The 24,956-nt window shown below is 44.4% G+C and overlaps 1 long non-coding RNA gene across 1 annotated transcript; it reads left to right on the forward strand.

Moving 5' to 3' along the window:
• The first annotated feature begins 2,804 nt into the window (after positions 1 to 2,804).
• Positions 2,805 to 20,905, forward strand: LOC125454391 (uncharacterized). Its single transcript, XR_007247979.2, has 4 exons — positions 2,805 to 2,964; positions 9,505 to 9,661; positions 13,946 to 14,120; positions 18,996 to 20,905. It is a non-coding gene; the product is annotated as an uncharacterized LOC125454391 (long non-coding RNA).
• The last annotated feature ends 4,051 nt before the right edge of the window (positions 20,906 to 24,956 follow it).

Raw genomic sequence — 24,956 nt, forward strand, 5'->3', positions numbered from 1 at the left:
ACTCCGTTCTCACAGTAACTTGACTGTCAGTCATTGCACACCACAGCAAACCATCGGCTGGGACTCCTCCTCTCCCTTGTAACTCACAGGTACCAGAGGGAGGTCCACGGTCTCGACGGAGAAATGGCCTACTCCTCCACGACCCACCTTCTCTATCTCTGAGGATGAGAAGCTTGAGAGGAATCATTGACAAGGCTGCCTGGGAATCCCATCCCAGCCCAGATGCAGACACTTCAGTCGGATCATCACTTTTAGAAAGTTTGGGAGCACTGTCGCATGAGCCCCTCGCTGAGACAGCTCTGCAGCTGACCGAGGGAGAAACCCACGCCTCCCATGGCCACTGCCCCCCACCCTCCGGAGGGCTGACAGAGATCGGCTCAGGCACAGGCAGGAGAGGAGCCTGTGGTATAGGCAATCAGAGACTTCACCCACAGGCACAGGGAGGGACAGGAACAGCAGGGAGCTGAGTACAAGGCAATGGCCCTTCATTACCCAGAGGCTGCAGCAGTGCAGTGGGTCAGGGCCCTGTCTGTCTGCCACCACAGGCAGGTTGGCAGCTGCCCATGGGCGGCTAGGCCCAGCATACACAGGGGTTGCTGGAGAGGTGCCCATTCCAGCACTCATTCGCCTCTCAGGACCGAAGGCAGGGTGATAGGGGGTTCGGAGAATTTCTCCAGGTGCCCCTTCCACACGCAGAGCCAGGGTGGTGTCAGGAAGTAGAGAGACAGGAGGAACAACAGAAGGGCCCCACAGAGATCTCCAAACAGGGGATTCCAAAGCTTCCTGGGTCCTCCAGCTCCTCCATCCCTGCTACCTACCTCCCTCCAGGCCCTTGATGGTGCAACTGCAGAGTGTTCATTTCTCTCTGGCAGTGAGACTCTCAACATGTCTGGGCTATTGGGTTTCCTCCAGGGCCAATGCGCTCCAATGTAAAGCAGGCTTTATTTACTCCTACTGCAGAGGCAGGGAGTGCACTTACATGCTAAGGGGAAGGAGAAGATGTAGAAGAAAACTCATCGAGTACATTTTGGCGGCACAGATGACAACTCACTGCACAATATTTTTCATTGTTCTGTAAATTTTTACTGTTTTGATTTGACAACTTTTGTTTGACCCTTCATGTAGCCCTGGATGTACCCTGGTCTGAAAGATGAGTAACTTGCTGTCCACAAGGATGCACCATAGATCAATGTCTGTGTTAAGAGCTTGCTGCATCCTGTAGAAGCAAAAGGAATCAGTTGTTAACAGGGCAGTGGGTCCTGCTGACACCATTGACACATAACTCATAACATCCCTCTGTGTCCAATGCTGTTGGGAGAGAATGAAGTGCTCAGTGATGCCTGGGGCAGAGAAGTGTACTGCAAACAGGCAGACAACACATTAGGATGAAAAAAACCCGGACGAACTGTGGATGCTGCAAATCAGCAACAAAAACAAAGTTGCTGGAAAAACTCAGCAGGTCTGGCAGCATCTGCGAAGGGAAAAACAGAGTTAATGTTTCGGGTCTGGTGATCCTTCCTCAGGATGCATTAGGATGGCTAGGGATGAGGCCCCCTGCAGGACTGTCCTGTTTATTGCCTGGGGCTGTGTGTAATGTTTTCTCCCTTCAGGAGGCCTCACATTGATGGTATTGCAGGTCAAGACACTTACCCTGCCCACTCTGGGTATGGTCACAGCCTTTTCCTTCCCATTGTGGAATTTCCAGAACAATGGAAGGTGACTGCAAGAGTTCCTCAGCCAGTGGCTTCCAGCCTCCACCTCCACTTGCTGGTGATCCCCTTCCTGGTAAACCCACTTCCTGTGAAGTCCACAGGCTTTGTAACTCTGCAGGTCTCCTCCAAACCATCAACGTGAGCCTGCACCTGCCCACCTCTGTCCCAAGCCCCTAAAATATGAGGTTGCCGTGCTAAATATAGTTATTCAGTGTACCATCCATGAAGTCAGGATGTCCGGACGAGAGATGAACTTCCTTCCCTCATGATCATCTTCCTGCCCATGCTTTACTGAAGCACTTCTTTGCAAATTGACTGCCTTCACAATTATCATCCCACACTTTGCCCTCCAGTTTGTTGCCCTCAATCACAAAGAATATTTCACCAAGACTCATTCCTGCAGCAGTGGCTACCATTGTCCTTCCCCGTTCCCCATTCCAAGGATGGACCTGGAAGACTGATGGTGACCCTTCAACAAGCCAAGTGAACAGCCCTATATGAGAAATGCCCAGATCCCTGACTGATGGTTGCGCATCCCCTCAACTGCAATAGCCGCCCTCTCCCAGACTGACCGCGTTGGAGCCCCAGGACAAACCATGACACTACTCTTGGACTGTAGAGGTACAGGCCTTCTGCCCAACAACACCCTGACTGGACACCTGACCCATAGCCAATCCTTTGGGTTGCCCTTGATGTACTGTAATGGGACCCCCTGACTGATGGCTGCTTCCATGCGCTTTATTGAGGACTACTCCTCTAAGACTTTGGAACATGGCTGCTTGCTTGCTGCACATGCAGAGTGATTGCTGCGTTTGTTTTAGGACAGTAGGACTGGAGTAGATAAGTTACCTGCTTGTTGATGTGGGGGAGCATAGACTGTATGACTGAAGTGGTCTTCACCTAATGTCTGCTGTACTTTAAATCATCTGAACAGCTCAGCCATCACCCCCTTCCCCAATTGCTTCACCCGCAATGGTTCATCTCACTGAGGGTCCTCTCCGGCCTGCCAGAGCATAGAAAGGCAGTGAAACCTTAACACAACCGGATGTAGCTGGTTTCCTCTTCCCCTTCTCTCTTCCTGGTCGAGTCTCATCTTTGGAAGAAGGCAGATCCAAAAACAGCTGAGATGCAAGAAGGTTCATAATTCTTCAAGAGATCCGACCATAGCGTTTTCAAATCCTTTGTGGGAATACTGGATCTCCGAAATTACTGGAAAAGCTCAGCAGTTCTGCCAGCATCTGTGGAGAGAAAGGTAAGTTGACATTTCTGGCCCTGTGGCCCTTCTTTGGAATATATGCGAAACGTCGGTTCTGTTTTCTCTCCACAGATGCAGATGCTGCCAGACCTACTGAGTTTTTCTAGAAGGAAGAGATGTAATGCTCCGTTTAAGACCAAAACAAGAATTTTTTTATATTCAGAATTCCAGAAATATTTGTAGCTGCCTTGCTCAGGGAGTGGAGGAGATTGAATCATCAAATTCTGTGAAGAAGTGGATAGATTCTTAGCTGACAAGGGAATCAGTAGTTATCTGGGTAATGGGAATGTGGAACTGAGGCGACCAGCAGATTAACCTTGAAATTATCGAATGGCAGAGCAAGCTAGAAGGCTAAGTAGCCTATTCCTGCTCCCAAATTGTATGTTTGTCCGTGTTTTATAATGCAGTGAAATGGTGCGATCAGAGGTGAGAAATCAGAAGGAAAGAAATGAGGTTTTGAGAATTCTGGATCTAAACGTGAGAGGTGCTTGAATGTCCTGAGGGTTAGAAATATCGTTAGGGTAGAATCTTTTTTTTAAATTTCACTCTGTCTGTTCCCAAATACATGTCAGCCTGGAATTTGTAATCCCACTGTTCCAGCCTGGGTTCAACCTGCTGACAGCACTAACTAGAAGTGGAACACATCCCTCAATAAAATTTCATGCTTGCTACCAACTCCAGCTCATCTTAGTTTCACTGGTTCCTGTATTTGTAAACAAACCAATGGCTGTAATCTACACACAGGGCTTTTAAATGAATTCACTTTGTTCTCTTTTTTCCTGTGCAGACGATTGGCCTCTCCTCCAGACTTCTCACCATTGTGTTAAAGTTAGGGCAGTGTACACATTCATCTCCTGGCATTCTAAAAACTGAGCAGGACATTGTAAAATTGTGATTGTTTTTGGTGTTGACTTTGTTGTTCACTGTCAACTGTCAAGATCCCAGAAGAATCTCATGGGATCAAGGAGTTTGACAATGTCTCTGGCATCCCTATCATCAAAATGAGTTTTTCCAATATAAAAAGAAAAACACAGGCCACTTCCCAGCAGCCCTTCTCGATAGTCATTTGTCACCTGAAAACTCTTAACAGCTGTAGGAAGAAATAAGCTATTCAGCTTGATGAGCTTTCATAGAATCACTCCAATGTGAAAATGGGCCCTTCAGCCTAACAAGCCCATACTGCCCCTCAGACCACCCCCTAATCTACACATACTTGAACACTATGGGGCAATTTAGCTTGGCCAATCCACCTAGACTGCACATCTTTTTCTGTGGGAGGAAACCGGAGCATCCGGCGGAAACCCACACAGACATGGGGAGAACAAGCACACAGACAGTTGCTTGAGGGTGGAATTGAACCTGGTTCCCTGGCACTGTGAGGCAGCAGCAGTAACCACTGAGCCACCAAACTCACTTTGTGATTTGAGAAGGGTATGGTTGATCTAATCGTGGCCCTAACTCTACTGTCCTGTCTGCTTTCTCCTTACTGCAAATGTTCAAAAAAGGGCATTACTTTGAATTCGATCTCGAACTTACCTGATACCCAATAGATTGTTACAATTGTGGTGAATATGGACTCACACATTTAACCCTCAGTCATTTCAATGTTACACCGAAGAGTTATCATGCACTAGAGTGGTTTTAATAGAAAAAAAGTATGAGCAAATTACAGCAGGTGCTAGAGTCTGTACTGAAATCAAAAATTGCTGCCAATCACAATGGATCAGGTAGCAGACATGGAGAGAAAGCAAGCTAATGTTGCGAGTCTAGATGATTTTTCATCAGAGCTGATGTGAAGTGCAGAGGGGCAACATTTATGCAATGGTGGGTGAGTGGAGTGTTGGGGGAGAAAGGGTGTAGATTAAAAAAAAGTATTTTTCTAAAATCGCTACCATGCCATCTAACCACAGACTGAGACAAATTCAGGAGGCCCATGTGGAATGCTCTGAAATTATCATTGTTTAAGACATCGAAACCAGGCGAATGAATCAAGAAATTCCAATCTCTTGTTTCATTTGGCACTTGTATGGCAATTTGTTGGGAGATGAATGTTAACCTGGTTAGACAGACAAGGGAGCCTGATTTGGGAAGATGTAACTGACCATATTTTCATAGCAGTTTTTTGCGTAGCAGAGAAGAGGCAAAGATTCTCAACATCAAGGGACAAAAGGCATCCTCTGTGTTCCATCTCATCATCATGGAGAACAGTACATGGTGAAAAGTTCAGATTGGGCAAAGAACCATTCACCGAGAACCCAAAGACTTCTGCAAATTTCACCACTACTAAGGATACCATGACAGTACTCCCACTTTAAAAGTTTAGACCCTCATGGACTTCCAGGACATTTAAAATGCATAGCCTTTTATTTTCCTGTCTGTACCAGATACTTTCCTTTTTGAACTGATTACCGGTGTTAATGTACATATTTGATGTTGCATTTTTAATACTTTTGTGGGGTCAGTTCGCTTTAAAGTTCCACCTTTATTCAGAAGTACCTTGGTAATTGGGTCTTTTATTCTGATCCAGTTAACTGTGCCTTTAACTGAAGCATGATAGCTGCAAGGTAAAGAAGAAATTGTTCCAGCTGACCGTGAAGGAGTTTAAAAAGACTGGGTCTGATTCACCTTTCCTCATCCAGTTAAAACAAGCTGCACTCTCCAGGAAAGGTTGCTGGTTAATGAATCACAGTAGAAACTCTTCTTTCTCTGGTGTGATGGACTTTAACTGTATCTTCACTAAAGCACTGGCTAAATTTGGCCTAGTCTGTATAGAACAGGAGTCAATCCTGCCAACTTCCCACACTAAGCCTTTTGGGGAGATCTGTATCTGGGATCTTTCTGTAATTGCACTCTCTTCGCTCTATTCAGGAATTAAAACTGGCACGATGCTTTTTTGAGTACAAATGAAATAATGTTGATCAGATGCCAAATGATTTTTGGCCTCAATTTTTCCAACTCAGGTTAAAATAGTAGCAATTTGAAAATTTAGGCCAGAGTTTCCAACAAAGCTGGAAAGTTGTCTTAAGTTGCAATCTGTAAGAAGCTTATGTATCTTGGTTGCCTCCCCTTAGTTAATAACTGGTGTCACCTTGTCACACTGCTTGTTGCTGCGTCCACTGTCACAGCCTCATTCCTTTCTCTTTTTAATTGCTATGCAGATCATATTCTAGATCAGGAGTTTGTGCTTAATTACTAGAAACGATAAACTTGTTTACAAACAAGCATTACTGAATGACTCCATCAAGGCTTGGTATCCTGTCACCCATCACCCTTTATTTACATGTACAAAGTACCTGACGTTGACCCACCTGGCATAGAGTTGGTTCCTTGAGTGAGCTGAACCCCTGACACTCCTGTTTATATCTATCAGCCAGGGCTCCCTGATTGGACCAGATTAACAGCCCCAATCAGGGAGCTCCTATTCTATGAGATCCACATGGAATACCTCGTTATAATCACTATACCCTTCCCCTCTAAGTCCTGCGAGGTAGGCTTGTTATTTATCCTGTAACTTGACCTGGGTCAGCGGGAGGGGGGGGCAGTATTTTGCATCAGGTCTGGTTCGTAGGACCCTGTCTTGGATAGGGAGGTTTATACTGGATTATAGACCACCTCTTGTGCCTAGAGTGTGTCGGAAGAAGTTTATCTTCATCAGGTGGTAACAGCGTCAAGGCTGCTACATCTGTCTCTGAGGTTTCTTCGATGCTGGGTGAAAGGGAAGATCCCACGAGTTTTGATGGCCGTGTTGGATGTCCTGGGTGGGGGTGACAGGCGGTGGGGGTTGCCGGCTGTGTTTCGCGCCCATTCCTCTTGTGAGGATAGAGCTTTCATGTGGCCCACGTGCTTGTTCAGGACCACCTCTCCAACTCAAACTTTGCACTGTACATCATGGGACCTGACCTCGTGTCGACCATGCCTCTAACCCATGCAGGGCCATCCCCATGCTTCTGTCAGCAAACTTTGTCCCCTGAAGTAGACTATCTCTCTCACATAGGGGAGTCTTGTGTCGGGCATTGGCCTTCCCGATGCCGTTTCACACCCCACCATCGTCCCTCCATCTCAGGTCCAGGAAAGTCAGGTTCACGCAGGTGTGGAGTCTTGTCCCCATTACCTACTCTGCTGGAGCTATCCTTGTAGTTGCGTGAGTGGTAGCCCTATAATCGAACAGGAACAGGGACAGTCTCGCATTGAATGAAGCTATAGGCTGTTTGTTTAAGCCTGCCCTCAAAGTTCGTTCCACTAGACTATTGGGTGACGGATGGTATGGAGCTGTCCTTACATGGTGAATGCCATTCGACTTTAGGTAATACTCAAATTCCCTGCTGGTAAATGATCACCCCTTGTCTGTGACCTACACCTCTATTGCAAAAGATGCTCACAGCTTTTCAATCATTGTTCCCTGTGTTCTAGGAAGCCCCTGGATGACCCTGGTGGAGTCCATCCCCTAATCTGGCAGTGACCTTTGCTTGGGACAATCACTCTTGCTTCCCATTGTAATATGGTGTGCTCTATTGTGATCTGGTCCCTCCAGGTCCAAAAAGAATTCAGTTCTGGGTGTGACAGCCCTTTGGAACTACGCCCCTCCCCCCCCACCCCCGCCAAGCCCCACACCACCCTCACTCCCAGCTGTTTTCGTTTTGCCAGGATGGGATCTTTTTGCATCCACAAATTGATATTGACACTAGTGACAGGAAGAGTATTCAGAACGTTTAAAACCAGAATGGATTCTTCCAGTGGCAGCATGATGGTGGTGTATCTGCCAATGGGAGGTGGCTCAAGGCATCCGCATTTACCACTTGGTCTCCCGGACAGCGTTCCAACTTGTAATTTTGCGCACTCACAATAAGAGCCCGCCACTGAATTCGACCTGAAGCCATTGGTGGCACGGCCCTGTTCTCTTTAAGTAGCCTGATCAGGGGTTTGTGGTCTGTTACTGTGACAAATTTATGTCCATAAAGATGCTTGTTGAACTTTCTCACGCCAAAGCTGACCGCCAAGACTTCCTTCTCTATCTCAGCTTATTTTTGTTCAGCATTAGCTGAAGTCCGGGAAGTATACACTATCGGGCATTCCTCTCCGCAGGGCCACTGGTGAGCCAACGCTACCCTGGTACCTTATGGGGAGACATTGTATGTCAACACCACATCTCACTTGGGGTCATACTGTGCCAACACTTTGGACAGCATTAGCTGCTTCTTCATTTGCCTAAAGGCTACTTCTTGGCTGGCAAAATCATTTCCAAGGCTGACACTTTTTCAATAGCAGATGTAAGGGTGCCAGGATGGAGGCCAAGTTACGAATAAATTTTCCGTAACAATTCATCAAACTGAGGGAAGACCAAAGATCCAATACAGACTTTACCTTCCAATGGGTGTAACCTGGTCTTAGTGACTCTGTAGCCCAAGTAAGCCATTACTAAGTCACACACATTTTTTCCCTCCAAAGATGTACACCCAGCTAGGAGAAATGTTTAAGCGCTATGTCTAATTTCTGGAAATGCTCTTTATCAGTCTTTCCGGTTACTAGCACGTCATCCAGATAAACAGAAGTCTAGGGTAGACCTTGTAAAACGTTCACCATTGTCCACTGGAAAATGACACAAGCTCCAAAAGACAGTCTCCTGTATTGGTACATACCCTTATGGGTATTAAATGTATCATACTTCTGGGAGTCCTCATTTTATTGCAGTGGCTCATGTCTAGCTTTATGAAGGACTGCGCCCCCCTCCAGCCAGCTAGTTTTGCATATAAGTTCTCTGTGCGAGGGATTTGGTATTTACCATTTGTTTGAAATCCTCACAAAATCCAGCTGACCTGTTGGGGTCCACATAATGACCATTGCTGCCCATTCCATAGACTGCACTGGTTTGGTGATTCCTTCGCTTTCCTGCCATTTCTGCATATAACCCTACAACCGTCCAAAATGTTTGCAAAATTTTGATATTTTGAGCAGTGCAGCAGTTCACCCTCAGTGACTATGCCTACAAATGTAGAGGTCTCAAGCTCTGAACGTTTCCCAAACCTCTCTGCCTCTCTTTCCTCCTTTAAGATCCGGCTTTGACCCACCGCTTGAACAAGTTTTTTGCCTCTCACCCGAATATGGCTAAGTATTACGATAAGACCCTAGGAGCAGAAGTAGGTCATTTAGCCCATCGAGTCTGCTCTGTTGTTCAATGAGATCAAAGCTGATCTGATAATCCTCATCTCCACTTTACTGCATTTTTCCCTTAACCCCTCATTTCCCTCACCAATCAAAAACCTATGTCAGCCTCAAGTTTACTTAATGATGCAGACGTCTGCAACAAATTCACTACCCTCTGAGAGAAGAAATTCTTACTCATCTCTGTCTTCAATTTGTTACTCCCTTATTCTGAGAATATGCCCGCTAATCCTAGGCTCCTCCATAATTGGAAACAATGTCTATGTATCTAAGGGTGAGTTATTGTTATCTGATCACACTTTTATGAAGTTTTTTTGGGAAATTTAACGGTGCTGAATAAACAGATGTTGTTGTTGAAATAGCTGCTTTGAATTCCAGCAATGACCTGAAATAAGGGGGAAGAGGCTTGAGGGATCAGTGACCCTCAATGCCAGAGCCCTACACAGATCACAGTGTGCAAGCATCCTATCACGAGGTTTACACCCAAAGTCCAATGGCAGTAGCAGCCCCTGTGATGCAGCAAGAACAAGTAAGGGTAAGAACTTATTTTTTTGTGGGTCTTGGCCATTCTGGTTTATCCCATGAAGCCGCCAGTCAACAGGAGAAAAAAGGTTACACTTGGGCTATTTCTTCTTCCTTCACACACCAAGAACTTGCATTAGTGACAGTCAATTCTTGCTGTGGTGGGAATTCTTGAGGTGTGCGCTATTGGTTAGATCTTGTTATCACTCTTCAATGTGAGAAAAGTTTTTGTCATAACTTGCTGGAAGTGGGACTTGTTGGGCAGGCTGTACGTTAGTAACAAAATGTCCATGAAAATGTCATTATTTTTCATTACACGAGCATTACATCACCCAGTCTGATGTAATGCCAATATGGATATGCTTTTGTAATCTGACTGATTGTCAGCACTGAATTATGAGGACTTTTACTTAGCTAATTATTTATCTTCTGCTTTATTGGAATTAGTTAAGGGTAATTAACAGTGGGTAACATTGTTTTATGTTTACATAAAAACAGAAGTGCTGGAGAATCTCCACAGGTCTGGCAGCATGTTTAGAGAGAAAAATAAAGTTTACACTTCAAGTTTGCTATGGCTCTTCTTTGACTGTTTTATACTAGTTTTCTTTCACTGAAATTGGTGAAAAAGGGAAAACAAAACAAGAGGGTTGAGCTGTGGATGTGGTGTATATGGACTTCAGCAAGGCATTTGATAAGGTTCCCCATGGTAGGCTCATTCAGAAGGTCAGGAGGAATGGGATACAGGGGAACTTAGCTGCTTGGATACAGAATTGGCTGGCCAACAGAAGACAGCGAGTGGTAGTGGAAGGAAAATATTCTGCCTGGAAGTCAGTGGTGAGTGGTGTTCCACAGGGCTCTGTCCTTGGGCCTCTACTGTTGTAACTTTTTTTAATGACTTGGATGAGGGGATTGAAGGATGGGTCAGCAAGTTTGCAGACGACACGAAGGTTGGAGGTGTCGTTGACAGTATAGAGGGCTGTTGTAGGCTGCAGTGGGACATTGACAGGATGCAGAGATGGGCTGAGAGGTGGCAGATGGAGTTCAACCTGGATAAATGCGAGCTGATGCATTTTGGAAGGTCGAATTTGAAAGCTGAGTACAGGATTAAGGATAGGATTCTTGGCAGTGTGGACATACATAGATCCCTTAAAATGGCCACCCAAGTGGACAGGGTTGTTAAGAAAGCATATGGTGTTTTGGCTTTCATTAACAGGGGGATTGAGTTAAAGAGCCGTGAGATCTTGTTGCAGCTCTATAAAACTTTGGTTAGACCGCACTTGGAATACTGCGTCCAGTTATGGTCACCCTATTATAGGAAAGATGTGGATGCTTTGGAGAGGGTTCAGAGGAGGTTTACCAGGATGCTGCCTGGACTGGAGGGGTTATCTTATGAAGAGAGGTTGACTGAGCTCGGACTCTTTTCAATGGAGAAAAGGAGGATGGGTGGGGGCCTAATTGAGGTATACAAGATAATGAGAGGCATAGATAGAGTTGATAGCCAGAAACTATTTCCCAGGGCAGAAAAGGTGAACACGAGGGGTCATAGTTTTAAGCTGGTTGGAGGAAAGTATAGAGGGGATGTCTGAGGCAGGCTCTTTACACAGAGAGTTGTGAGAGCATGGAATGTGTTGCCAGCAGCAGTTGTGGAAGCAAGGTCATTGGGGTCATTGAAGAGACTGCTGGACATGCATATGGTCACAGAAATTTGAGGGTGCATACATGAGGATCAATGGTCGGCACAACATCGTGGGCTGAAGGGCCTGTTCTGTGCTGTACTGTTCTATGTTCTATGTTCTAAGTATATTTCACAGTTTTGTGTCCGCTTTGATGTTGTCCTGAAAATGAATTACTGTAGGGAATCCTAATGCTAGACAGGATGTTGCCTGGTATGGAGGGAAGGTCTTATGAAGAAAAGCTGAGGGACTTGAGGCTGTTTTCATTAGAGAGAAGAAGGTTAAGAGATGACTTAATAGAGACATACAAGATGATCAGAGGATTAGATAGGGTGGACAGTGTGATCCTTTTTCCTTGCATGGTGATGGCTAGCATGAGGAGACATAGCCTTAATTTGAGAGTATATAGATATAGGAGTTATGTCAGAGGTAGGTTCTTTACTCAGACAATAGTAAGGGTGTGGAATGCCCTGCCTGCAACAGCAGTAGACTCAGAGATATTAGGAACTGCAGATGCTGGAGAATCCAAGCTAACAAGGTGAAGAGCTAGATGAACACAGCAGGCCAAACAGCAACATAGGAGCAGAAAAGCTGATGTTTCGGGCCTAGACCCTTAGACTCGCCAACTTTAAGGGCATTTAAATGGTCATTGGATAAATATATGGATGATAATGGAATAGTGTAGGTTAGTTGGGCTTCAGATTGATTTCACAGGTCGGCGCAACATCGAGGGCCGTAGGGCCTGTACTGTGCTGTAATGTTCTATGTTCTATGCGATATACTCCTGTTCCAATGATATCCTTTCACTGTCATTATAGTGAGGAAGTTGCATTACATTGTAATAAGAGAGAGCGATTGCAGTCAATAAAAATCCCCTAAAAAACCAAATCCCGCACAGGGGCACATGGGGACAGGCCATGTGAAAAGATTTAAATGCAACTCTGACTGCACAAGCAGCAGTCTTAAAAACTGAACGAATGATTCTCCCTGCTGATAGTTTCAATAATGTCACCGTTCGGAGGAAAGTGGGCAGCTAATAGTGCTCAGGCACTGTGTGAGTCTCGCAGCAACCTCTGCTGACAAACAGCATTCTCTGTTTCTGTTCTTGATTTAATGGGAAGAGGGCACTTTGGGGTAACTCCAGCATAAGGTCAACAAACAAAGAACAGAACAGATTTTACGTCCTTAAAATGACTCAGTTATTAAAAAGAAGGAAATTCACAAATGAATTAACTATGTTTCCATAAGATTTTCTCCATTCGATGTGTTTTCGCTCAGTTATGGAAGGTCTTAAATGGATTGGGTGGGTAGTGTTCTCCCTCTACAATAGCAGTGAGCTGTGGGTGGTTCATGCCCTGCTTCTAATCTGCACATTTGTAAACAGTTTGCGTTTCATTCAGTGGATTTCTGATGGACTGCAGGAAAACCAATTTAAATTGCTGACTTATGACTCACTGCCATCTGTTTTCCTATCACTGAGGAGATACACATAGGCCAGGTTAATTTGACACTTCTAGAGCCTTCTTATGCAGGAAACCATCCTCCTCTCTCCTCCTTTAAAGTGATAAAACTTAACTCCTTAACTGAAGTTAGCTCACTTGTTATACTCAATTTGTTATGTCCAGATGAGGAGGAGTTTTTTTTTAAAAGCCCTCCTCACTCACCCTCAAAAAAACATTTTAATGGTTCTGAATACGTTGTCAAATCCTACATTAGTTAAAATGATAAACCAATCAAAATTAAGGAATGAATTAAAAGTTTTTCTATATGACAAACTTTATTATTTACTTACTAACACCATGAAAATTAATAAATGTGACAACAAACATGTGCAAGCACAGAGTCAAAAAGGTCTAGTACCAAAGAAAAGATCAAGAACGGGCAGTTTAAAGAAGTCTTTAGAGGCTTTGAGGTGTTAGATTTTAACCTGAGACCATGGGTGTTTACTGAATGACTTGTATCCTCAGCAGTGGTGAAGCTTGCAGGTATTTGTGAGTTCTCAGAGAATGGATGTTTTGCTGACTTGCCATTCTTTGGGTGTTACCTTCGGTGATGCTGACAGAAACAAAGGGAAGAAGAAAGCAATTCTTCCAGATCTGCTATTGCACATCCATTTTATTTCTCTTCTTCTGTGTTGACCCAAAAACTGTTGTCTGAAATATAGTTCACCTGCATATTCCAGTATCTGACTTCATAATTCTTTCAAACCAGATCATCTGTGAGCAACTTTCATCCTGGTATGCGAACATTATGGAAAATCAAACAGGGGATACAGATTTGAGTTACAATGCCTTTTTGCAATTATGTCAATTTTAGCTTATTTACTAATAGTTTCATGAGCTTAGATCAACTGGGTCAAATGCATCTGACATACTTCAGTGACTTCCCTTTTTAAAAACAATTTTAGCCCACAAAAGGTCTTAAATAATGAAATCAAATGTGGAAGTCAAAAGTTGATGTATCACTATTCTGACAGGTGTCAGGTGTTGTTTGCCAATTCTCGCACAAAACAGTTTCATCATACACAAATCTCCACGTAAGTGTGATGTGTTGTTTTTGTCAACATCATCACAATCACATGGTTATGATGAAGTTCTTTCTTGCCTTTTCCTTCTCCATTGCAGCAGCTGCCTGGCCAGGAGTCTCTATTGCACTGAGTCTGGATTCTAGTTTCGTCCTCCCTTGGATCCAAATATTGAAGTCATTCAGCCACCTGCATTCAGTGATAAAATGCATTTTTGGAATCTGTTCTGAAAACAAAAGATGTTCGAAATCGCAATGGGTCAGGCAGGATCCATGGTGAGAGAGCAAGCTAACATTTTGAATCTAGATGACTCTTCATTAAAGGTGTGTGTGTATGTAAATGCCTGTGTGTGTGTATATGTGCCTGTGTGCGTGTGTGTATGTGCCTGTGTGTGTGTGTGTGTGCACCTGTATGTGTGTGTTTGTGTGCATGTGCCTGTGTGCGCACATGTGTGTGTCTGTGGGTTCGATATTGCAATTTTTTTTCTCAGCATTGATAAGTAAATAAGGGATTTCATTTTTCTTTCACTCAAGAAATTGCCTTTTTAAATCTCGTTGTATGTTTCTCTCTTTCAAGAATCTCTTTCGAATAGGTCTCCACCTTTTGATCATCCGAGTGAAAAAATCTGTCAGTGCCCTCTCTATTCTAAGTGTCCCCCAGTACCTCTTCAAATCACTTTGGAACATTGTTTGTATGGAAGGCATGGATAACATTTAAAACTGACGGTTACAGTTATAACGAGCATTCTGTTCATTTTGAGAATGTGAAAGTATAATTCCTTTTAATTTTTACTGCTGGGATCTTTCCACCAAGAGTAGGAAATCCTGTTTCATTCATTCAGCTCAGGAATGCCTGCTCAATTTCCTGTGTATGACTTGGAATTGCCTTCCTTTAAAGTGCTGCCACAGAAATGGAGTGAAGAGACTGGTGACTGAGGACACGTAGGCGTGGACAAGACACTGGCAGCAGGAAGCTTTGGTAACATGGCAACCTGCGCAAAGACATGATTGATTGAGAAAAATGGTTTCAAGAACCACACATGTCTCATTAATCTTTATGCAGAAGCCTTCTCCAAACATAACCAGTATTGACGATGTAGAAATTCACTTTGATGTATGATGTTACATCACGAGGACACAACTTACATGTGACATCTTATTGATTTGGACCCCCTTTAAATAAAAAGCTGCACACTGACTTCATGGCTGCAGTATTTGGATACAAAATTGTCTTGACAGTAGAAGACAGAGGGTGGTGGTGAGGGTTGGTTTGCAGACTGGAGGACTGTGACCAGTAAGTATTCCATAGGGATCGATACTGGGTCCACTTTTGTTTGTCACTTATATAAATGATTCAGTTGGAATATAGAAGGGATGGTTAGGAAGTTTGCAGATGACACCAATACTGAAGCTATAGTGGACACTGAAGAAAATTATCTAAGGTTACAAAGAGACCTTGATCAATTTGGTCAATCAGCTGAAGAGTGGCAGATGGAGTTTAATTTGGATAAGTATGAGGTATTGTATTTTGGTAAAACAATGAAGGCAGGGCTCATTCAGTTATAAGTTGGGCCCTGGCTAGTGCTGTAGAACAGAGAGATCTAGGGGTTCTGGCACAAAATTCTTTTAAGTTTGTGTCAGATGTAGACAGGGTGATTAAGAAAGTATTTAGCATGCTTGCCTTCATTGTTCAGGCCGTTGACTATAGGAGTTGCGACTTCATGTTGCAGTTGTTTAGGACATTGGTGAGGCTTCTTCTGGAGTACTGTGCGCATTTCTGGTTGCCCTGCTGTAGGGAGAATGTTATTAAATTGGACAGAGCTCAGGAAGGATTTACCAGGATTTTTGCTGGAAATGGAAGGTTTGAATAATAGATAAGCTGGAAGCTGGGACTTTTTTCACTGGAGCATAGGGGTTTGAGGGGTGACATTATTGAGGTTTAAATGTGGGACATAAGTACAGTAAACAGCAAAGGTCTTTTCCCTGAAATGGGGGAGTTCAAAAGTAGCAGGCATATTTTTAAGGTGAGAGTAGAAAGAATTAAAAAAGGAGATGAGGGGCAACTTTTTTACGCAGCAGCCGGTTCATATGTGGAATGAAATGCCAGAGGACGTGATGGATGCAGATATAAACATAGTTACAATATTTTTTAAAAATTTGGTTAAGTACATGAATAGAAAAGGTTTGGAGGGGCATGGGCCAAAAGTAGGCAAGTGGGGCCAGTTTTTTTTGGGAACTTTGTGGCGTAGTCCAGTTGGACCAACGGGTCTGTTTCCATGTTGCATAGCTCTATGACTGTCTGACATTGGCCAACCTGCTGTAATGGTTGCAGGGCTATGGCAATGCTGTTGGCACACTGTTACCTCCCAGTCACCTGGCTGCTTTCGTGAACAGGTTCGTACAGAGGGCCAGGCATAACAGTCTCAGATGCTGCTTGACATATTCATGCTCCAGCTCTCCATCACTCCAGCCATTGATGTTCAGCTGCAACAACAAAGTGGGGAGAAAGGAGGACCTTGAGTTATCTCCTGGTGGTGCCAGTAGGTAGTCAGCCTGAGGGAGAGCCACACATAGGCCGCCAAGAATTCCTCCCTCAGGACTCCAGCAGAGGGAATCGGCCTCCAGCCTCCACCCTGCCTGTCACCGCCCTCCCCTGCCAGTCCGATGGGAGCTCAAGCTGAAGGGGGTGTCCCTGCCTCTGGCCAGCATGCCTGGACCTCTAGCCACAAACACCTCTGGGGTCACCAGAAAAACCCGAAGGCCTATAGGCTCCACTGTAGGGCAGGCTTTCTTCATCCTAGTTGTGGGGCCTACGAATACAACCTGACATAGCGGGAGGGAAAGAAAGTAAATCTTCTGAGGCAGGTAGGAGACACATTACAGTACAAAAACATTATTTCATTTTTATATATTGTCACATTTCTTCACCAACTGCGTGTGCAAATATCTGCCTCCCCACACCTACAACACTGAAGGTACGAAGCCTAGCCATCCTTGGGACAATGCAATGTTTGATGGCTCAGTCTGTGAAGTGAGAAGCTCCTGTACCTTCTGGAGGTTATGGATACATTGTAGGTGATCACTACTTTACATCTAGGATCAACCTTTCCAGGCAGTTAAACCGAGCATGTGTGTTACAACCAGAAGTGGTATTGCCTTGTATCGTTATCTCATTTGCAAGGTGCAGTAAGGCAAGGATTTGGACTATATGCTGCACGCTGATGCCTAAGAGTCACAAAGTATATAGTGCTGGCAGGTTTGGCGTAGGGGACTGTGTATAATGCGTTGAACGCTTTGCATTGCTCAAAATTGAAGCCTCCTCTTACACCAAACAAAACACTTAACCCGCTCTCTGTGTGTGGCTGCAGCTATTTTAATTTCTATTGCTCCACTCGTCATTTACAGCACGGTGGAAGGAAATAGCAGCCACTCCCCAAACAGGGTTGGGCTTGGCATCTTCTTTTCAGTGAGTGTCCAAACGTAAACATTCCCTCCTTGGCGGTCCTCCCTGACAACCCACAGGCTCTGAACTCGCCCAGATCCCAACCCAACCCATCTACCTGAATCTTCATCTGCCCATTTCACCAACCCCCACCACCACTCCCAACCCCCACACTCCTCCCACCCTTGCCATCCTCAGGCATATTGACTCAAGATGACAGATCTTTCAGACCACTGATGTCCCCACCCACCCTGGAAAATAGGATGTGGCTTAGAGTTATGACCCCGCCTCCTCACGTTATCCTTTTCTCTTTAATGCTCTGTTGATTCACTTTCCTTATGTCCCCCCTACCCCATTTCCAATAGCTATCTCCCCTATATCACAGCATTCTGCCTCCAACGCCCAAGATTAAGCTCCTCAGCTTCCCCCCTGCAGCAGTGGCCTCTGATAATCTCCCAGCATCTCTTGAACAGTCCTGGGTGGACAGCCATGATCCTGGATCGCTTTCTCAATGGCTTTAGCTGGATGGCCCCGAATGATGAGTGACCAGGACCCTGACTGATCTCTGCTCAGTTCTCATGGCTCTGTTCCCACCACTCCCTGGATTAGTTTCACTGGATCCACTGGGCTGACTATGGCCCTCTCCTTGGACTGTGGAAGTACACACCCAATGATCCTGACCAAATGGCTGACTCACCATCCCCAAGCCTCTGGACTGATATCAGATTGACTGTATAGAAGCCCACTGACTGAAGGATGTCCCTGTGGACCTGAAAATGGATTACTCCTCATAAACATCAAGACATGGCCAATTGCTTGAAGCACAGGTGGGTGAGACCGACACTGATGTGCTGGCATATGATGCATGTTTATAGCATAATGCCACACTGTAACCTGCCCACCACCTTGAGTGATGACTGCCAATAACCATATTGAGGTGTTTGGCTTTGTACCTGGCACTAAGGGCAAGGCAGAATAAAAGTGCTGTGGGCATTGCAGCTCTGGCTAAAGGGGACAAGACAGTCAGCAATGTCGTGCACAAAGTGAGTGAACTTGAAGAAAGGAAGCAAGCAACCCTCGTCCAATCTATGACCTGGCTGCTCGGTCCTGTGTGCAAAGTATCCTAGCAGCAGAAGTCTAGTGATCGGTGCTAGTGCACTCCAAACTGCACCATTTAAATACAGAAGGGTGCTGTCAGTGAATCGGAGACATGTCTTGAGGGCGAGGTGAGGCTGGGAAGTGTCTGATGCCAATGTTCATGGACATGGGTGCGTGGAGCCACTGCCTGAGCAATGTGCCCTGAGATGTTGGTGCCAGGGGTCCAAGGCGGAGGTCCCAGGCGAACAAGTGGGCAAGCTGGAGTTGCCAAGCAACCACTCTAACTGTCGTGTCAGCTTTCTCGCCAACTAGTTCCTATCCAGTGGGTAGGACAATGAGAAAATGTGTGTTAATATGGGCAGATTCGGTCATAACAAGGCCATTGATGAGCTATAACTGAGTAAATTTGGTTTCTCACCAATCTCCAGTGGGAATCAGGTTTCGTCAAACGACAATTAGTTGGAAACTTGGGCGCGACACTGAAAAGGATCTGACAGGATCTTGCATCTGATTTTCTCAACTTTCTCAGCATGGCCCACTGTGCTCGAAGCTTGGAACGATGTTTTTACTGATTACTTTCTTGCTTTTGTTCCTTTCTCTTCCTTCCGCAGAAGACAAGATAACAACATTGAGTATCTATAACTGAAGAAAGGGCTCACAGAATTATGGGGACACCCTGGAACCAGACAAGCAGCACTGAAGCTGCCATCAAAGGAGACAACTTATCAGTAGCGGTGATGGTGACTATGGTCCTCGATATATACACAACAAGATGCTTGCTGGCTGGAACAGCTAACTGTGTAAACTTTCCCAATTTGTTCTCTTTTGAGGTCCCAGACGCTCATCCACAACAGAGGGTAGTGGGCCAATTGGACTTCCTTCCAGCCAGTGACTGCAGTTTTGTAGAGAGATGACCTTGTACCATAAAAGTCATCCTTCATTCAAGGGGCAGTTGGTGTGTGCTGATGCACAATGGTGAATGCTCTCTGTCCTGGTTTTCATTCATTCCTAGGCCACCGTTCCAATAAAAGCTCATCCACCACATCTAGCCTTAGGGTGGCTGTTGGCTGACAAGGACTGGCCCCTCTACAGCGGGCCAATGATTCATCTCCACAACTCAAAAACATGTGGTCAGTGTGCCTTTAACAAGAGCCATGAGGCCAGGAGAACCGTCGTTGTAAAAATGACCCAGCTGCTGAATGCAAGATTTCTCCAATCTTGTCCAGTCTGAAGCTGTATTCATTGGAGCTGAACCCCAGCTCATGGAGGAATTATTCTAACAGTAGGCATCAGGTGACTGCTGAACTTATCGATTTATACTCATTCCATCAGGGTGCTGGCTACAGGCAGAAACAGCAGCCTTTACCCATATTGTTTCGTCACACCTCAACTGAACAGTACGTTGCTGTGGAAGATGCACCAGCCGTGTGGATGGTTAAGTAAACACTTTGGCTATGGCAGCCATATTCAGTGTGGTCAGCAGTCTTGGATTATGACCACAGCCCTGTCCTCTTCAATGGTGTCCCCTGGTCTACTCGGCCTGGACACCACAGAATACTGCCAAATGAAGGCTGCTTTCCCTTGAACAAATCGAGCTGATGCTATTCCGGAGATTGCACATTGCTTATCTCCTGATCCTGAAGAGCACCTTGTTGATATGAAGAGCACAGGTGGCTACATAGAGATCATGCATGGCCCATCATCATCACTGAATCACAGAATTGTTCACCCTCGGGTGGCCACTTGGCCCATCTTGCCTGCACTGGCTCTGTGAATAAGCACACCACCTAATACCACTTGCCCACCTTCTACCCCACCTTCTCCACATGCCCCCATTATCCCCTGCAGTTATGTACATTGTACGTGAGTTCAGGGCAGGAAGATGACAAGCAAATGGAGGTTTTTTCCTGGAAAGACCAGGCAAAAGATGAGGAAGGAATGTCCTATACTGTTTGCTAGACTCAGCTTGTAGCGAGCATATAGAAGTGCTGGACTTTTAAAAGGCAAGTAGCAGAATGGTTCCTTCTTGCATATAGCCTCAGATCTGAGGAAAAGAGACTCCTCGATTGTGATGAGTTAAAAAAAAGTGGCAAATAATTAAAAAGGAGCTGAATTTTTGTTTGCTCCATCTGAAAGGAAGCAGTCAGGATAGGGCGTACGACTGGAGATTTCCTATAATTATAATCTCTTTCTGTGTTACAACATTCAGGGAAAATGAAAGGAGTGCTTTTGACACATTTGTTTGCATGAAATAATATCTGTCCCAAGAAAAACCCCTCCAGCATCTTTCCATTAAGTACACGAGAGCAAGTTCAACCACAAGGACTGGTGCAAACTTGCTTGAGATAAAGGGACCTATCCATTTTTGGGATCGTTTTTTTCCCTGCCCACCTCTCTTCACTTTAACTCCATCAATCCCTGTAAAAGAGAAAGATACAGACATTTAATTTCCCCTTCCAGGTTTTTCTAGGTTCCATTCTGTTATGAAATGCCGATGATGATTTTCTTAAACAAGACATTTTGTGTGAACGTATTAAACATAGACTAAAGCAGTGTGTTATATGTATTTACATAATATATAAAATGTATACTTTAAAGATTTAGTGAGTTTCCAATGACAAATACACTTTAAGATGTTTTGTGTGAATTCCTGCCTCTCTCCTCACTTCCTTGCCTTCATTATATGATGGCTAAATCCACTGCTGACCCCAAATAAGTGGGATAAATTATCAAGAGAAAGTACAGAATCTGCAATGTGCAACGGGATATGGGTAGGTTAAGTGAATGAGCAAAAATTTGGCAAAAGAAATATAATGTAAAAATACCTGTACATTTTGGCAGGTTTAAGTCCCCAGGGCCTGATGGCCTACATCTTTTAGCCTTAAAGGAAGTAGCAGCTGAGATAGTAAATGCACTGGTCATAATATTCTAAAATTCCTCTGACTGGGAAAAGATTCCAGTGCATTGGAAGAATGTTAATGTGACAGCCTTATTCAGATAGGAAAGGAGGTGGAAAGTAGGAAATTATAAATCAGTTAGTTTAATGTCTGAGATTGGGAAGTTGTTGGAACCCACTAGTAAGGAAGTAGCAATGGGACGTTTAGAAAATTAAAATGCAATCCGTCAGAATCAGCATGGTGTTATGAAGGGTAAAATGAGCTTCTCCAATTAGAATTAGCTTTATTGTCATGTGCATACATATTAGTACAGTGAAAAGTTTATAAGTCACCCCTTAACAGCACCATAGAGTCATTGAATAATTGAGAGTTCTTCGAAGATTTAACAAGTAAAGTGGCTAATGGGAGTACTATGAATGCAGTGTATCTGGGATCTGTAGAAGGCACTTGATCAGACGTTGTGAGAAAGGTTGATGCTCAATGTAAGATTACATATGGTTAGAGGTAGTTTGTTAGCTCGATGGCAGATTGACAAACCAACAGAAAACTGAGAGTCAGGATAGTGAAAACAAGAAATGCTGGAGATCACCGCAGGTCAGGCAGCATCCGTAGAGAGAAAACAAACTAATGTTTCAAGTCTAGATGATTCTTTGTCTGATAAAAAGTCATCTAGACCCAAAGCATTAGCTTGCTTTCTCTCCAATGGATGCTGCCTGACATGCTGTAATCTCCAGCATTTCTTGTTTTCAGTACAGATTTCAGCATCTGCACCTGTATCCTGAGAGTGAGGATAAATGGGTCTCTTTCTGCTTGGCATAGTGTAACCATTGTGTTGCCACAGAGTTCAGTCTTTGGACCCCAACCGTTTACAATCTACATTAATGACCTCAGAGCAGGGATAGAAAGTGCTATGACCAAATTTGCAGATGGCATTATAATAGTTCAGAAAGTAAGTTCCAATAAAGAAATAAGAAATTTACAAATTGACATGGATAGTTCATGTGAATGGATCTAAATTTAGCTGATGGAGTTTAATGTGGATAAGTGTGAGGTTATCCATTTTAGTGAGGAGACTAAAAGGCAACTTATTATCTAGATGGAGGGAACTTCAAAATGCTTTGATATAGAGCGATCTGGGGGTTCTTGTGCATGAATGACAGACAAGAAGGATGCAGGTACAGCAGGCAATAAGGAAGCCAAATGGAGTTTTGAATTTATTGCTAAACAAATGAAATATAAAAGCAGGGAAGTGTTGGTGCAATTGTGCAAGGCATTGGTGAAACCACATCTGGGGTACTGTGCTCCGTTTTGGTCCCCTTGCTTGAGGAAGGATGTAAATGATGAGATGTGATCAGTTACAATGACATTAAACAATGGAGCTGGTTCAAGGGACTGAATTGTCTGTACTTACTCCTAGTTCCTTATGCACCTAATTGAATGTAGTGAGATTGCAGACCTCTGAGATGGAGAGGCATCTGTGTCTCCCGCACATAAACACAATAAGTCAGTGTGCAGCTACAGTAAGTGATATAGAAAGGCAAATGGAATGTTGTTGTTTATTGCAAAGGAATGGAATATAAAAATAGGGATGTCTTGTACCAGTTGTATAAAGCATTGAAGCATTGTAGGACTACATCTGCAGTACCATGTACAATTTTGTTTTCCTTATTTAAGAAAGGATGCAAACACGTTAGAAACAGTTCAGTAAGTGTTCTCTCTAACACCTGGGATGGGATAGTTACCTTAAGAAGCAACAGTCCTCTAATAATAGCTCTTGGTTAAAACCTTCACTCAGATTGCCAGCTTTCTTTGAATGTAACCCTGGAGGTTTGATCATATGACCTTGCCATCACTAACACATTCAAGCAACCCAAACCACTAGCCCTATGCTACTTCCTGGCGTCAGTACTGGGAGCCTGCATGATCAAATGGAGTGGAGCCTGTGGACTAAGTGCCAGTGGTCAATTGTGACTTTGCTACAGAAACATTATACCATTCAGTAAATAGATTGTCCCATTCACAATGGTATGGCGGGAAGAGACGGTACATGTTATCATGTAAAACTTCTTTATTGGAGAAGGAAGCAGATATTACCTTCACTGGGCTTCTGGTTTCTTGGGTGGAGGAAAGATATGTGCAGGGAATTGATGCTGAAAAGGAAATTGAAGCACCTTTTGGCCCAGGAGGAATGATTTTGTGAGTTGTTTAAGCAAGAATGGCTCAAAGGCAAATGGCAGAAAATCTCCATTGAAGCCTGATTGAAAAGTTGGAAAGGACACGTCCCAGAAGTTCATTGCTTCAAGCCTTGGAAATGTGGCAGCGGACTGGTGCCCCTCTGATATTTGAAGATGGTTCGAGGAAAATACAATGACAAGTCAATTGAACATTTACTATTCAGGTTTATGGAGCAGGATGTATTTGGGAAGTTGCACCAGCATTACTGAGGATCTGAGCAAATAGCCTGTGCTGGCATGAAGGTGTTTCTGAACAATTCAGGCACCTTGTGCTATTTAAATTCACTGAGAATATTCATATGTTTCTCATACATGTCAGTCATAAAGATAGCAGTACCTTTACACTTTTCCACCATGTTCTGATTTAGTTGGGATTAGATGATATGGTAAACTAACACCCTTTTGCCTTTGATGCATGGCCTCAGGTTGAACTGGGTTTCAGATTCTTCTCTCTCTTCTAGCAGTCGGGGCCCCAAGATGAATAAGTAACAATAGCCCAGCAGCTAGGATTGCACACTCATTCTAAATGTTGGAGTGACAGGCCCAGGATGTCATCAAAATTCCACAATGCAGGTCAAATCGAGTTGATTTTGTTCCTCTGAAATATCCATTTCATACTCATCAGACAACTCTCAAACACAATGGAGTGGGCAAGTGGTGTAATGTACAACAGGGAGAGAGGAAGCTTGTCAAGCTCTTGGGAAGAAATTCAGCTAGATTCCACAAGAAGCAGAACTACTGCATATTTCAGTAAAATCTTACTGAAAGTTAGAATCGCTTTTGGCGAACTTCACGGAGGGTTTCTCTCTGCACGGTCTAACGGGTTTGCTCGCGCGATCACTCTGACTTGCCTCCACATATGCACTACCCATCCTTTTCATCTTGCGCCAGTGGCATAAGTATTTGCCACTGCTGGGGCATCTTGGGATTTCTGCACTGGCACTATATTTAAAAGGCATTTGCATATCTGGTCTAACATGGTCTAACACTGCAATCCCCAACACTAACAGTAAAAGGGGTCGAGGGGCCTTGAGTTCTCTCTAGATGCCCCTTCCTCATGAGGAGACAGAATAGTCAGTAGGTATCCAGTCATTGGAGTCACCACATAGAGCACCAACTGGGATGCTACTCTTCGGACACTCAAAAAGTGGCCAGCCCTTCCATCTGCCTGCGCCAGCATTCTCGCGAATTATGTTTTCTTTGGTGTGTGGCTTTGAGGACTTGGGTGTAGCTGGACTGGAAGCCAATTCTGTGAATTACACTGCCATGCCAGTAACAGTGCGCTGATTCATGTTGTGGAGGTCGGGAGAAACTTTGCCTGCCACTCTCCTGTCTGAGTTCAAGCTGGGGATTCTGGCCCTGTCTCTGGGCAGGACACACTCAGTCTGACCGGGGTCTCTAGACACAAACACCCCGGCTCACCAAACCCAAACTCCAAGGC

This window comes from Stegostoma tigrinum, chromosome 7 (genome assembly GCF_030684315.1).
Source record: "Stegostoma tigrinum isolate sSteTig4 chromosome 7, sSteTig4.hap1, whole genome shotgun sequence".
Taxonomy (NCBI): Eukaryota; Metazoa; Chordata; class Chondrichthyes; order Orectolobiformes; family Stegostomatidae; genus Stegostoma; species Stegostoma tigrinum.